Below are 11,301 nucleotides of genomic sequence, written 5' to 3'. Positions count from 1 at the left end.
TGAGTGCTGCGATGTTTGCAAATGGTTTAGGAATTGTTGCAGACACATACATTTGGCATAAAAGAATTGGACATGTGAATGTGCAGAGGATGAAGTCTATGTAGACTAAAGGAATTGTGACAGGGCTGCCAAAGTTTAAAGTTGAAGGTATGCAAAAAATATGTGAAGCATGCCAATTTGGAAAGCAAACAAAGCATGTATTTCCATGTGACAAAAATTTGAGCAGAAATGCACTAGATGTTGTGCATTCAGATGTATGGGGTCCTACGAAGACCATGTCTATGGGAGGCTGCAGGTATTATGTGACATTTATTGATGACCACACAAGGAAAGTGTGGGTATGAAGGAGAAGAGTGATGTGTTCACTCATTTTCAGAATTTCTGAGTTATGGTTGAAAAGCAAACATGGAAACATGTAAAGTGCCTAAGGTCAGATGGAGGGGGAGAGTACTTCTCCAATGAGTTCTCTAAATTTTTGTAGAAGAACGGTATTCAGAGACAGTTTACATGCAGATACACTCCGCAACAAAATGGAGTTGCTAAGCGGAAAAATAGGCACATTGCTGAGATTGCATGAGCATTGATGGGAGAGAAGAATATGCCGCATAGATATTGGGTTGAGGTTGTTTCTACAGCAGTTTACATCATGAATAGGACTCCAACTGCAGCCATACATGATGTAACTCCAAGGGAGAGGTTTACTGGCAGAAAACCTGATTTGACTTATCTGAAAGTCTTTGGATGCATTGCTTATGTGCATGTGCCAGATGAGCTGAGAACTAAGCTGGATCCAAAAGTTGAAAAATGTGTGTTTATTGGGTATTCCCTTGAGCAAAAGGGATACAGGTGTTATAACCTTGCTACACGTGAGTTGAGGGTAAGTAGGGGTGTTGTTTTTGATGAGATGAGCAGCTGGTATGCTGCTGAAAAAGAAGCTGTTGGGGTTGATGTGAGTGGAAATGTGGTTGCACAAAATGCAAGTCAGCAATCACAGTCTTTGAGTGGACCAAGAGAGTCCTCATCTAGTGGTTCATTTGATAGACCATGAAGTGGCAGGCTGCGTCATAATACCAGTCTTGCAAATGCGATTAGTACATCACATAAAGGCAAAGAGAAAGTGGTTGAGCCCCTTAGTATGCTTGACATTTCTACAGGGCATTCTCATGTTGATGGATAGTCTAGTGGCTCAGAGATGAGCCTTGATGAGGATCTTGGGATACCAGCTATGAGAACACTTGGTGTAAAGAAGGCTATGGAAACCATGAATTCAAAGCTGCGAAGATCTAGGAGAGTGAAGAATCATGTGCAGAGGTTTCCCTATGATGGTTATGTGGCACATCACTATGCATACATGGCAAAAGTTGTGTAGGTTTTAGAGCCCACATGCATTGATGAGGCTGTTGGAAATGTGTGTTGGGAGAAAGCTATGGATGAGGAGATGGATGCACTATATGGAAATGAGACTTGGGATTTAGTGCAATTGCCTGAAAGGCAAGAAAGCCATTGGTGGATGCAAGTGGGTGTACAAAGTAAAACATAACAGTGATGGAAGCATAAGTACGTACAAGGCTAGATTGGTAGCCAAAGGATATGTACAGACATATGGCATTGATTATGAGGAAACTTTCAGCCCAGTTGCCAAGAATGAGAGTTGTGATGGTCTTTACATCAAATGGATGTAAAGAATGCATTCTTGCATGGGGATTTGCAGGAAGAGGTGTATATGTTGCAGCCACCTGGTTATGAGGATGTGAGTCACCCCGAGCATGTTTGCAGGTTGAAGAAAGCCTTGTATGGCTTAAAACAAGCACCAAGAGCATGGTCTGACAAGATTTCTGAATATCTTGTCACTATTGGCTTTCATGTAGATTTCTCGCTGTATGTGAGTCACAGTGATAGAGGGGTTGTGCTTGTTGTCATCTATGTAGATGACCTGATCATTACGGGGGACCATGATACATAGATCTTTGATGTAAAGATCTTGCTTAGACAGAAGTTTGAGATGAAGGATCTGGGGGAGCTCAGATATTTCTTGGGCATTGAGGTGAATAGGTCACCACATGGTATTGGATTACTACAGCGACAGTATGGCTTGGACATATTGTCCAAGTATGGTATGACACGTTGTAAGCCTATCTCAGTGCCATTGGATCAGAATGGCAAGTTGAGTGCAGATTCAGGAGAGATTTTGGAGGATCCTACTATGTATAAGCGCATAGTAGGAAGCTTGATCTACATGACGATCACCAGGCCAGATTTGAGCTATGCTATTGGGTTGGTGAGTTAGTTTATGCAGGTTCCTTGGAAGCCGCATTTGGATGCATTGCGATGCATACTGAGGTATGTGAGGTCTACTTTGCATTGTGGACTATTTTATGACACTGGGACAGAGATATGTGTACATGGGTACACAGATGCTGATTGGGCTGGTAGTATCTTAGATAGAAGATCTACTAGTGGCTTCATGTTTTCTTTGGGGAGTGCTGCTGTGACTTGGAGTAGCAAGAAGCAGCCTACGGTTGCTCTATCCAGTACAAAGGCCGAGTACAGAGGTGCTGCTATGGCAACATGTGAGGTAGCTTGGTTGAGAAAGCTACTTTCAGATTTGGGTCTATCAGTGGATAGACAAGTTGTCATTTTCTGTGACAACATTAGCAGTATACAGTTGGCTAGGAACCTAGTTTTTCAAGCTCGCACGAAGCATATAGAGGTCCACTACCATTTTGTCAGAGAGAAGGTTTTTGTAGGAGACGTTGACATCTTCACCAAAGCATTGGGTACAGAGAAGCTCCGCAAATTCAGGGCTTTGCTTGGTGTACATGAGATGGAGTTGAGCTTGAGGGGGAGTGTTGAGATATCGAGCTCATCTAGTGAGGCGGTGGACACTGATGACCCGCTTGGGGGATAGGCCCCACACTTACACCACTGGCATGGTTGGTGAGATCATGGGTGATATGCGGCCAGTGGGATGACAGGCTGTGTGGTAGCCATTCTAGAGACTGGCATAGTTATAGCACCAGCTCATTTAGTTGGGTTCACACTATAGAGAACCCTAGTATGTATTTGGTTGAGTACCTTTTCATATTGTGTGTACTCTTATCTTTGTATATGGTGTGTTGAGTGTTGTGTGAAGAAGAAGATTTTCAGCCTTTCACCTTGTGTGTTCTCTTTTAGGGTTTTGTGAGTGTGTGTGTGCTTGTTTGCAAGAGCTCAAGCTCTCTTCTCCCCTGCATCTTTTCAAATGGCTCCTAGGATATACACATCGTTTGGAAGCAACAAGCAATGTTCTTAAATTCTGTTTGAGAAGGAAAACTCTATTTAAAGCAAACCATGGAGCAGTGTGTACAAAAGCTATTAAACAACAAGAAAACCATTCTAGGGATTGAAAAACAAAGGGATGAATTAAGACTTAAGCGGACCTCATTAGGTCTACGTAGATGACAAAAAAAAACTTAAGGATATTGAGCAAATGAAGCTAGGGGGTGGTGGCAACAAGGAGAGAATACATGCAATCAAGTAGGTTCCTTTCTATTAATCGGTTGATTGTTATTATTGAAATATTTTTATAAACTTCAATCATTATTGCATATATTCATGCATATTAATTTGTTTATTTAAATTTGACATCAGATCATTGTTGTACCCTGATAAAGAATCAACAACAAAACCTTCTGGCACACATTTTAGTCTTCTTTTAGATCACCAATATGTAGAAGCAATGACGAAGGAAAAGAAAAATAAGAAGGTCGCAGAAAAGTAGATCGAAAGCTTTATTAAAAAGAATCAAATCAATCCACAAGATATCCAGACAATACTTGATGAGGCGAGTATATCACACAGAGGGTACTTAGCCATTTATAAGACTTTGTAGGAAAAGATGAAGGGTTTTAGTATGAAAGGGTCATTATTGCCAAATCCTTCTTTAGTTAAAAAAATGCGTAGACAAGTAAATGAAGAAGTACTGTAAACATTGGGAACCCCATTTCACATTGAAGACACATATGATATGCCAAAAGGAGATGTGGTATACAATAGATATAATAATATTTTTTATGACTTAGAGGCCTTGCAATGGTATGCTATCCAATTTTTTGAAGTTACTCTTGAAGAATGTGATGGTTTTCTCAAATTTATGCTAAAGCTTGATGCGTGTCAAATTTTGAAGGAAAGAAAGTTAGAAAGGGTTACCATCCCATTGATGGTGCTTGATCTATCTCTTAAAAAGGATGATCGTAGATGGTTTAGTGTTTAGTCTGATTTAAACAATATATTCTCCTTGGGATCCTTTGAGGTAAATTTTATTAGAGATCAGTTTGTGCAAAGCTATAACAAGAAATGAGTGTTGCATTCTTATGTCTTTCGTGTGTTGCAGGTAGACCTAGAGAATTTTGATATTCTACATTGGGTTTTTCTTAAGACATCTATACCCAAGATCATCACCGAAGTAGAGAAATGGTAAAATTTTGGATGTGCAAGGCATGGGACAATATAAGGTGGAGTGGCATATGGAAGGTGATCTTAAAACTCTAAAATGTATGTACAATGCCAATTCAAAATTTCCCTGCATATATTGCATGTGCAGTGCAAAGGTGTTTGATAAGAGGTATTGGAAGAAGGCATCAGATAGGCACTTGAAAGACCTTGATTACAAGCCGATTCTCGATATTCCATTGTCGGAGAGTCCACATTTGTACAATGCATGCTCTTTGTAGAATCATTGAAAAACTCTTATTTTTATATATATGTTTTGCATGGACTCTACAACCCAATAAAACAAAGGTCAAATCCATCAAGGCACTAGAGAAAGTTCTATCAGGCATCGGCTTGCATCGTGGACATGTAAAGATTGAACAAGACAAAAAAAGTTCTACGGTAAAACAAAGGTCAAATCCATCAAGGCACTAGAGAAAGTTCTATCAGGCATCGGCTTGCATGGTGGACATGTAAAGATTGAACAAGACAAAAAAAGTTCTACGGATGGGAAGGATGTACCTATTAAACCTTCCATTGGGGGTGTTAAATAAAGAAGATTTCTATCTCCATTAACACCACGAGATAATCCTGGTCATAGAAGAAGATGATCACCGTAGATCGTGAGATACAACCTATGGGGGAAGGGCGTTCACAATGCAATAGTAGACCATGCAGACGATGGTGAAGCAAGAACACATAAAACCAACGTGTGGAAACCTCAAGACACGATGTTTAAGTTCTATGACAAGAAAGAGTGGAAGAAGATGAACCATGACATCTTTCAAACAACATTAGACGAGTTCAAGAGATCAATGATTAATGCATGGATAGATCAACACATCACCCACTATATGTTATCCAATTGATTATACATTGATCAAAATTTTAAATTGTATGTTGAAAAATATACTAATCAATGTATTGTTTTATTCTATTACAACATGTTATCTACAATCATACTCTTGGTTTGCAAAGAAGTATGGTAGTTTATCGATATGGTCAACCCAAGGAATGGAGAAAACACATTATCAAGCATGCTTTGGATATTTCAACCATACAAGACATGGTGGAGGAGCATAAAAAGCTAACAGCTTAGAAGAATTACATCAGTAGACATATAGGAAGCTTTTTCACATAGCCAAAAAGAAGAAACAATTAAAAGCCTCAAAAATTAATCAAGAACAGAGAAAGAAAGCAAGATATATGGAGGAGATCTAATGCAAGTATTAAGCATGTAGAATGGCAATGCATAAAACAAAGATATGGAAAGTTTTTGATACCTATAGATCAATGATTAATATTTAAACTTTTGTAGAAGTGGTTATTACAAGAGATAAGAGCTTACTACTACTCCATCCTCGGGGTGCATGAAGCCTTGCCCTTTTTGAAGATGTCTCTGCAACATCTTGTAATTGTAAAACTAGAGGAACCGGCCTAGGTTTTTTGAATCTTAGAAGCTCCTTTTTTCCATAATTACTTAGTATCTTGGGATCCCTAATCCCACATGTCAAACCGTATGCAATATATGTTAAGAAATACTTACTCTTGAGTTAATATACCTGGGGGCCCTAACCAAAAGCTCGCAACACTAATTGCTTCTCAAAAAGCATGACTTTGTATGTATTCCACCTGATGGGATGTCCTCCAAGGTATCTAGATAATGTCTTGATTGCAAAAAAGGAAATTTTGCATTGTCCTTTGGGAATTTCTTGTGGAAAATAACGACTTGTGGGAATCTCAGCTGACTCATGTACTCTCCCAATGTTTCCACACGTTTGCCTACATCGTGTGTGATAAAATCATCCTCTAACAATACAAGCTATAAAAAAATGCTATCCATGAGCCAAAAAAACAAATGTAATAAGGAACTTCAACACGATAATAAACATTGTTGTAAACATTCCTTATCATTCTTGCCATGAACAAGTAAATCATCTGTCCATGTATTGATTGTTGAGTTGGTGTCCTGGACCGTTGAGGACTCCTCTTCCTTTTCCATATAAGAAATATTCAGTCTTTGCTAAATAGCTTGAAACTCCTCTTTAGTGGGGGAAGGTTGGCTTCATACTGAACTGCATCCTTGTACATCGCAGTAGAATGGAACTGACTATCCTTGACGTTTGAATCTACTAACAGATATTTATCAAGATCTAGATCAACAAAATCCTCATCTTCATCAAGATTTGGATCAAGTCCTCTATGTAGTTAAAACATATTCATTATCACCAATAGGAAATGCGGGGAGGATTGGGAGTGGAAGGTCATCTATTTCCTCTGTCATAAAGGCCTCCTCATCACTTGTTACCACTTCAGTGTTTTCTTTTCTGAGAGTGTTAATATCAACCTGTCCACTAAACTCCCTCTCCCTAGCCAAGTTCATCTCGTCCACAATCTCTTCAACATCATCTTTTACCCTTGGAGCTCCCTCTACTCCCTCACCATCTTCCTTCCCAGCGTGCTCATCCTCAAGCAGCACATGAAGATAGCAAACAAAACCATAGTGATAGTTTAGGAGACGACATTTTTTATTGTTAGTGGATCACTTATTGTCTGTCTTCTTCTTATCCTTAGGCACCTTTAAGATATCTCTGTTGAGCTTCTACCTTTGGGATGTTACAACCAGAAGATCATTGACATGTACATATTATTCATTGTCATACATGATTGCATAGTTGAAGTGTTTTCCTGATTTGATGCTCTTTTTCTTGGAGATACACGTGTAAAAACGAGACCATGTCTTTGGACGGGAAAATTACAGTCAAACATGCATGAATTTGTAGTCAAATATGCATGAAATTTTAGGTTGGCAATGATGCTACTATTAAACTTTGTGCAAGAAGTCAAATAGTTTCTCCTCAAGGGTTTCTTCAGCATCGACATCAAGCTTGATCTCAATTTCCAATGGAGCCATCTAAAAGATAGAAAGGAAAAAAATGTATTAACATGCAAGAATCAGTGAGATGAGCAGCATTTAAGGACAAGAAAAAAAAGACAAATCAAAACAACGCATATCGAGCTCCTTGAAAATAGCATATCGCGTTGGTGATTTGAATAAAAAAGGACCCCAAAACACAATAATGCATTAATTGGTGACAAATGACATTAAAACTACCGAAAAAAGAAAGATCATAACAACGCGAGATGAGGCCATTAGACAAAATCTTCATGCCCTTCTCGAGTTGTAGGGATTCGTAGAGGGGGACATCAGACACAGCTATCATTCAACCTTGCATTCTAATTATTTGTTAAAATGGTCCAAAATCATGCATTAGCAAGTATCTAGAGACGTATAACTAAACGAAGCCATCTAAAAGATAGAATGGCCATGGCAAGAAACTTTAAAGGACAAGAAAATAGACAAATCAATACAATACAATATGAGGTCTTCAAGATCATTGAGAGGTACCATATCACATTGTAGTGATTTGAATAGAGATCATCATGCCCTTCTCACATTGTAGTGATTTGATACAACCACTATTCAACCTTGCATTCTAATTATTCAAAAAATGGGATTGAAAAATGGTAACAGCCAATGATATGAAGAGAAATTTGAAATATTTGAAACATTTTCTGAATCAAATGTTGAAGACTTTAAAAATGTACCTTGAAAACGATTTGAAGAATGCACGACAACGATATGAAAAACGCACGACAAGGCCTCACAAATTTTTTTAATATGGTCTTCGCGTTGTAGTGAGTCGTACAAGTTTGTGCATGCGTTATACTTTCTTGATTATTTGTTATTAATTTATTTAATCTTTTGATTAGTCATTTTGTGGAATGAATAGCTCTACATGAGAAATCACTACAACGTGAGAAGGGGATCAAGATTATTTCTGATGTCGCCATTTTGCATTGTAGTGATTTCTCATGTAGAGCTCTTCATTTCACAAAATGACTACGTGACAAATCACTACAACGCAAGACAAGGCCTTACAATTTTTTTAAATATGGTCTTTGCATTGTGGTGAGTCATTTTGTGGAATGAAGAGCTCTACATGAGAAATCACTACAACACGAGGAGGGGATCAAGATTGTGTCTATTGTGACCATTTTGCATTGTAGTGATTTCTCATATAGAGCTCTTCATTTCACAAAATGATTACGTGACAAATCACTACAATGCGAGATAAGGCCTTACAAAATTTTCAAATATGGTCTTTGCGTTGTGGTGAGTCATTTTGTGGAATGAATAGCTCTGCATCAGAAATCACTATAATGCGAGGCTTCTGCCCTAGGTTTCATGTAGGAAGCTGTGGAGGACTTTCTTATCGAATTCTTTCAGGATAGCTCTGCATGAGAAATCACTATAATGTGAGGCTTCTACCCTAGGTTGCATGTAGGAAGCTGTGGAGGTCTTTCTTATCAAATTCTTTCAGGATAGTTATGTCCTCGTTGCCCATGTGCACAGAGTCACAATGATGCCAAGGGATATGAACTCCCTTCGGCTTGTTATATTTTGTCATGACAAGACTCTTGAGCTTGTGCTTGTTGCCATATATATAGGCAGTGATGTGTGTGAACACACTTAGGACCGCCGGGGCACTTTTTCCCTCTTTAGGAGGTTTTTTCCGCCGGCTTGTATATACGCCCATCCTTTTAGGGCTAACTTATCTTTGTACATTGACACAATCTAATACACTTTGTGTTGTGTGCATTCTTGTTTCTTCTTCTCCAAGCTTTGTGTGCTTTCCTGTAACCCTAATTCCAACAATTGGTATCAGAGCAGGCATCGGCTCCCAGGGCTACGTCGCCAGCACCCTCTGACTCACGTTCTCCAATTGAGGTGAGCTTTCACGAGCGCTTGCAGGTCCCTATACTCTGCAAATTTGCATCTGAGGTCGTTTCGGGCTCCGTTTTTGCATTTCAAGTTCTGCACAGGTGTTTTCGTCATTTTCTGCAGAAATTTTGACAGTGCAGTTTTCTGCAAAACAGGCATACGTGTTCTATTGTGGACCGTGCTACATAGCACAAGTTGTCTTTTGTTCAGTCTTTGCTTCATTACAGGTAGCTTTTGCATCAGTTTCAGCCAGTGGCCATGGCTGATAATAGCAATGATGTATTTCGCATGTTGTCTGCTGAAGACAAACTGGATGGAGATGGCAACTACCCACTTTAGGCATACATGATGCAGCATGTTTTGGTTGCAAAAGGAGTGTGGAACATTGTGCAGGGTATGGATGTACGTCCAGGTTCTGTGGATGTAGGATGATGTTGTAGGTTCTAGCAGCTCTACTGTTGCTGCTATTTTACCCACTGCTGAACAAGCTCGTTGGGATGGTAAAGATGCGCAGGCTCATGCCTTGATTGCACTTTCTGTCAAATGTAACATCACCCCACATATTCGTTCAGCTAAAACAGCAAAACAGGCTTGGGATATTCTAGATGGTTTGTATGCAGGTCGTAACGAGGCAAAAATCGCTTACCTGCGTAAAGAGCTAGAATTGAAGATTATGCAAGAAGATAATGACATGAATGTTTTTCTTGCTGAGATTAAAGATCTCAAAGAACAGTTGATTTCTGCAGGTGAGATTATTCCTGATCATTCTCTTGTGCAGACTGTTCTTGATGCTTTACCTGAGACATATCAGACTTTTGCTTCCACGTGGAGACTTCTTAATGAGGACAGACCTGATGCTGTCAAGTATGATACTTTAGTCAACAAGCTCTTACAAGAAGCGCAGTCCAGGCAAAACAGGGCCAGGCAGCGTGCAGTTGATCAAGCATTTATTGCTGCCCAGTAGTAGCAGAGAAGAAGTGGTAAGGCAGCCCCTTCCACTGTTTCTTCTCCTATTAGTAGGTCTGCAACTTCTTCTCCTTCCACAGGTAGCAACAATAAGTCTGAGAAGGCTCTTGATAAAGGCAAGAAAAAGACCAGGTGCAACTATTGTAAGGCAAATGATCATGTCATTAAGAATTGCCCTAAGCTAAAGGCTAAAGAGGCAAAGAAGAAAGAGTCAAATGCAGCCACAATAGCGGATGCTTCTACAAATGCAGATTCTGCAAATGTTGTGCAGGATACAGAATGGGCGTTTAGCATGTATTGCCAGTATGACCCATCTGTACATGATGCATGTTTGGCAGTTTCTGTTGACTCTCATGTATGGTATTTTGACAGTGGTGCTACAAAGCACATTACCTCGCATCGTGATATGTTCACTTCTCTTGAGGCTGTCCCTAAAGGGAATACTGTCACATGTGCCAATAATGCTTCTTACCCAGTGAAGGGCATTAGTAAAATATGCTTACTGCTGCAAATGGCAGTGCTTTCACACTTTCAGATGCTTTGTATGTGCCAGGGATAAAGAAGAATCTATTGTCTGTCTCTGCGCTTGCTAGACTTGGACTTGTAGTCAAATTTGTGGATGACAGATGTACTGTTCATGATTTGACTTCTGGTGATACGATTATTGTATCTGGCATCTTGTTTCGTGGGCTGTATAGGCTCAATTCTTATGACAAGTGTGTGGAAGATTCAGCAAATGCAGTTCCAGATGAAAAGGCAGTTTCAGATGCAAAACTATGGCATGCTCGTTTTGGTCATCTGAACTTTGCTAGTTTGCTGCATTTGCAGAAATTTGATATGGTTGCTTCATTACCCCCTCTTGAGGCACCATTGAAACATGTTTGTGAAGGCTATATTTTGGGCAAAATGCAGCGTTCTGCATTTCCAAAGGATGGTTATGTGCGGGCCACTCGCAAATTGCAGCTTGTACATAGTGATGTATGTGGGCCTATGCAAACTCCGTCATTTGGTAAACACTTGTACTTCGTGACTTTCATTGATGATTACTCAAGGCATGCATGGGTATATCCACTGAAGGC

Source organism: Cibotium barometz, chromosome 5 (genome assembly GCF_041138505.1).
Source record: "Cibotium barometz isolate CiBa-2024 chromosome 5, ASM4113850v1, whole genome shotgun sequence".
Classification (NCBI taxonomy): Eukaryota; Viridiplantae; Streptophyta; class Polypodiopsida; order Cyatheales; family Cibotiaceae; genus Cibotium; species Cibotium barometz.
Note: the sequence above shows the minus strand (reverse complement) of the source record.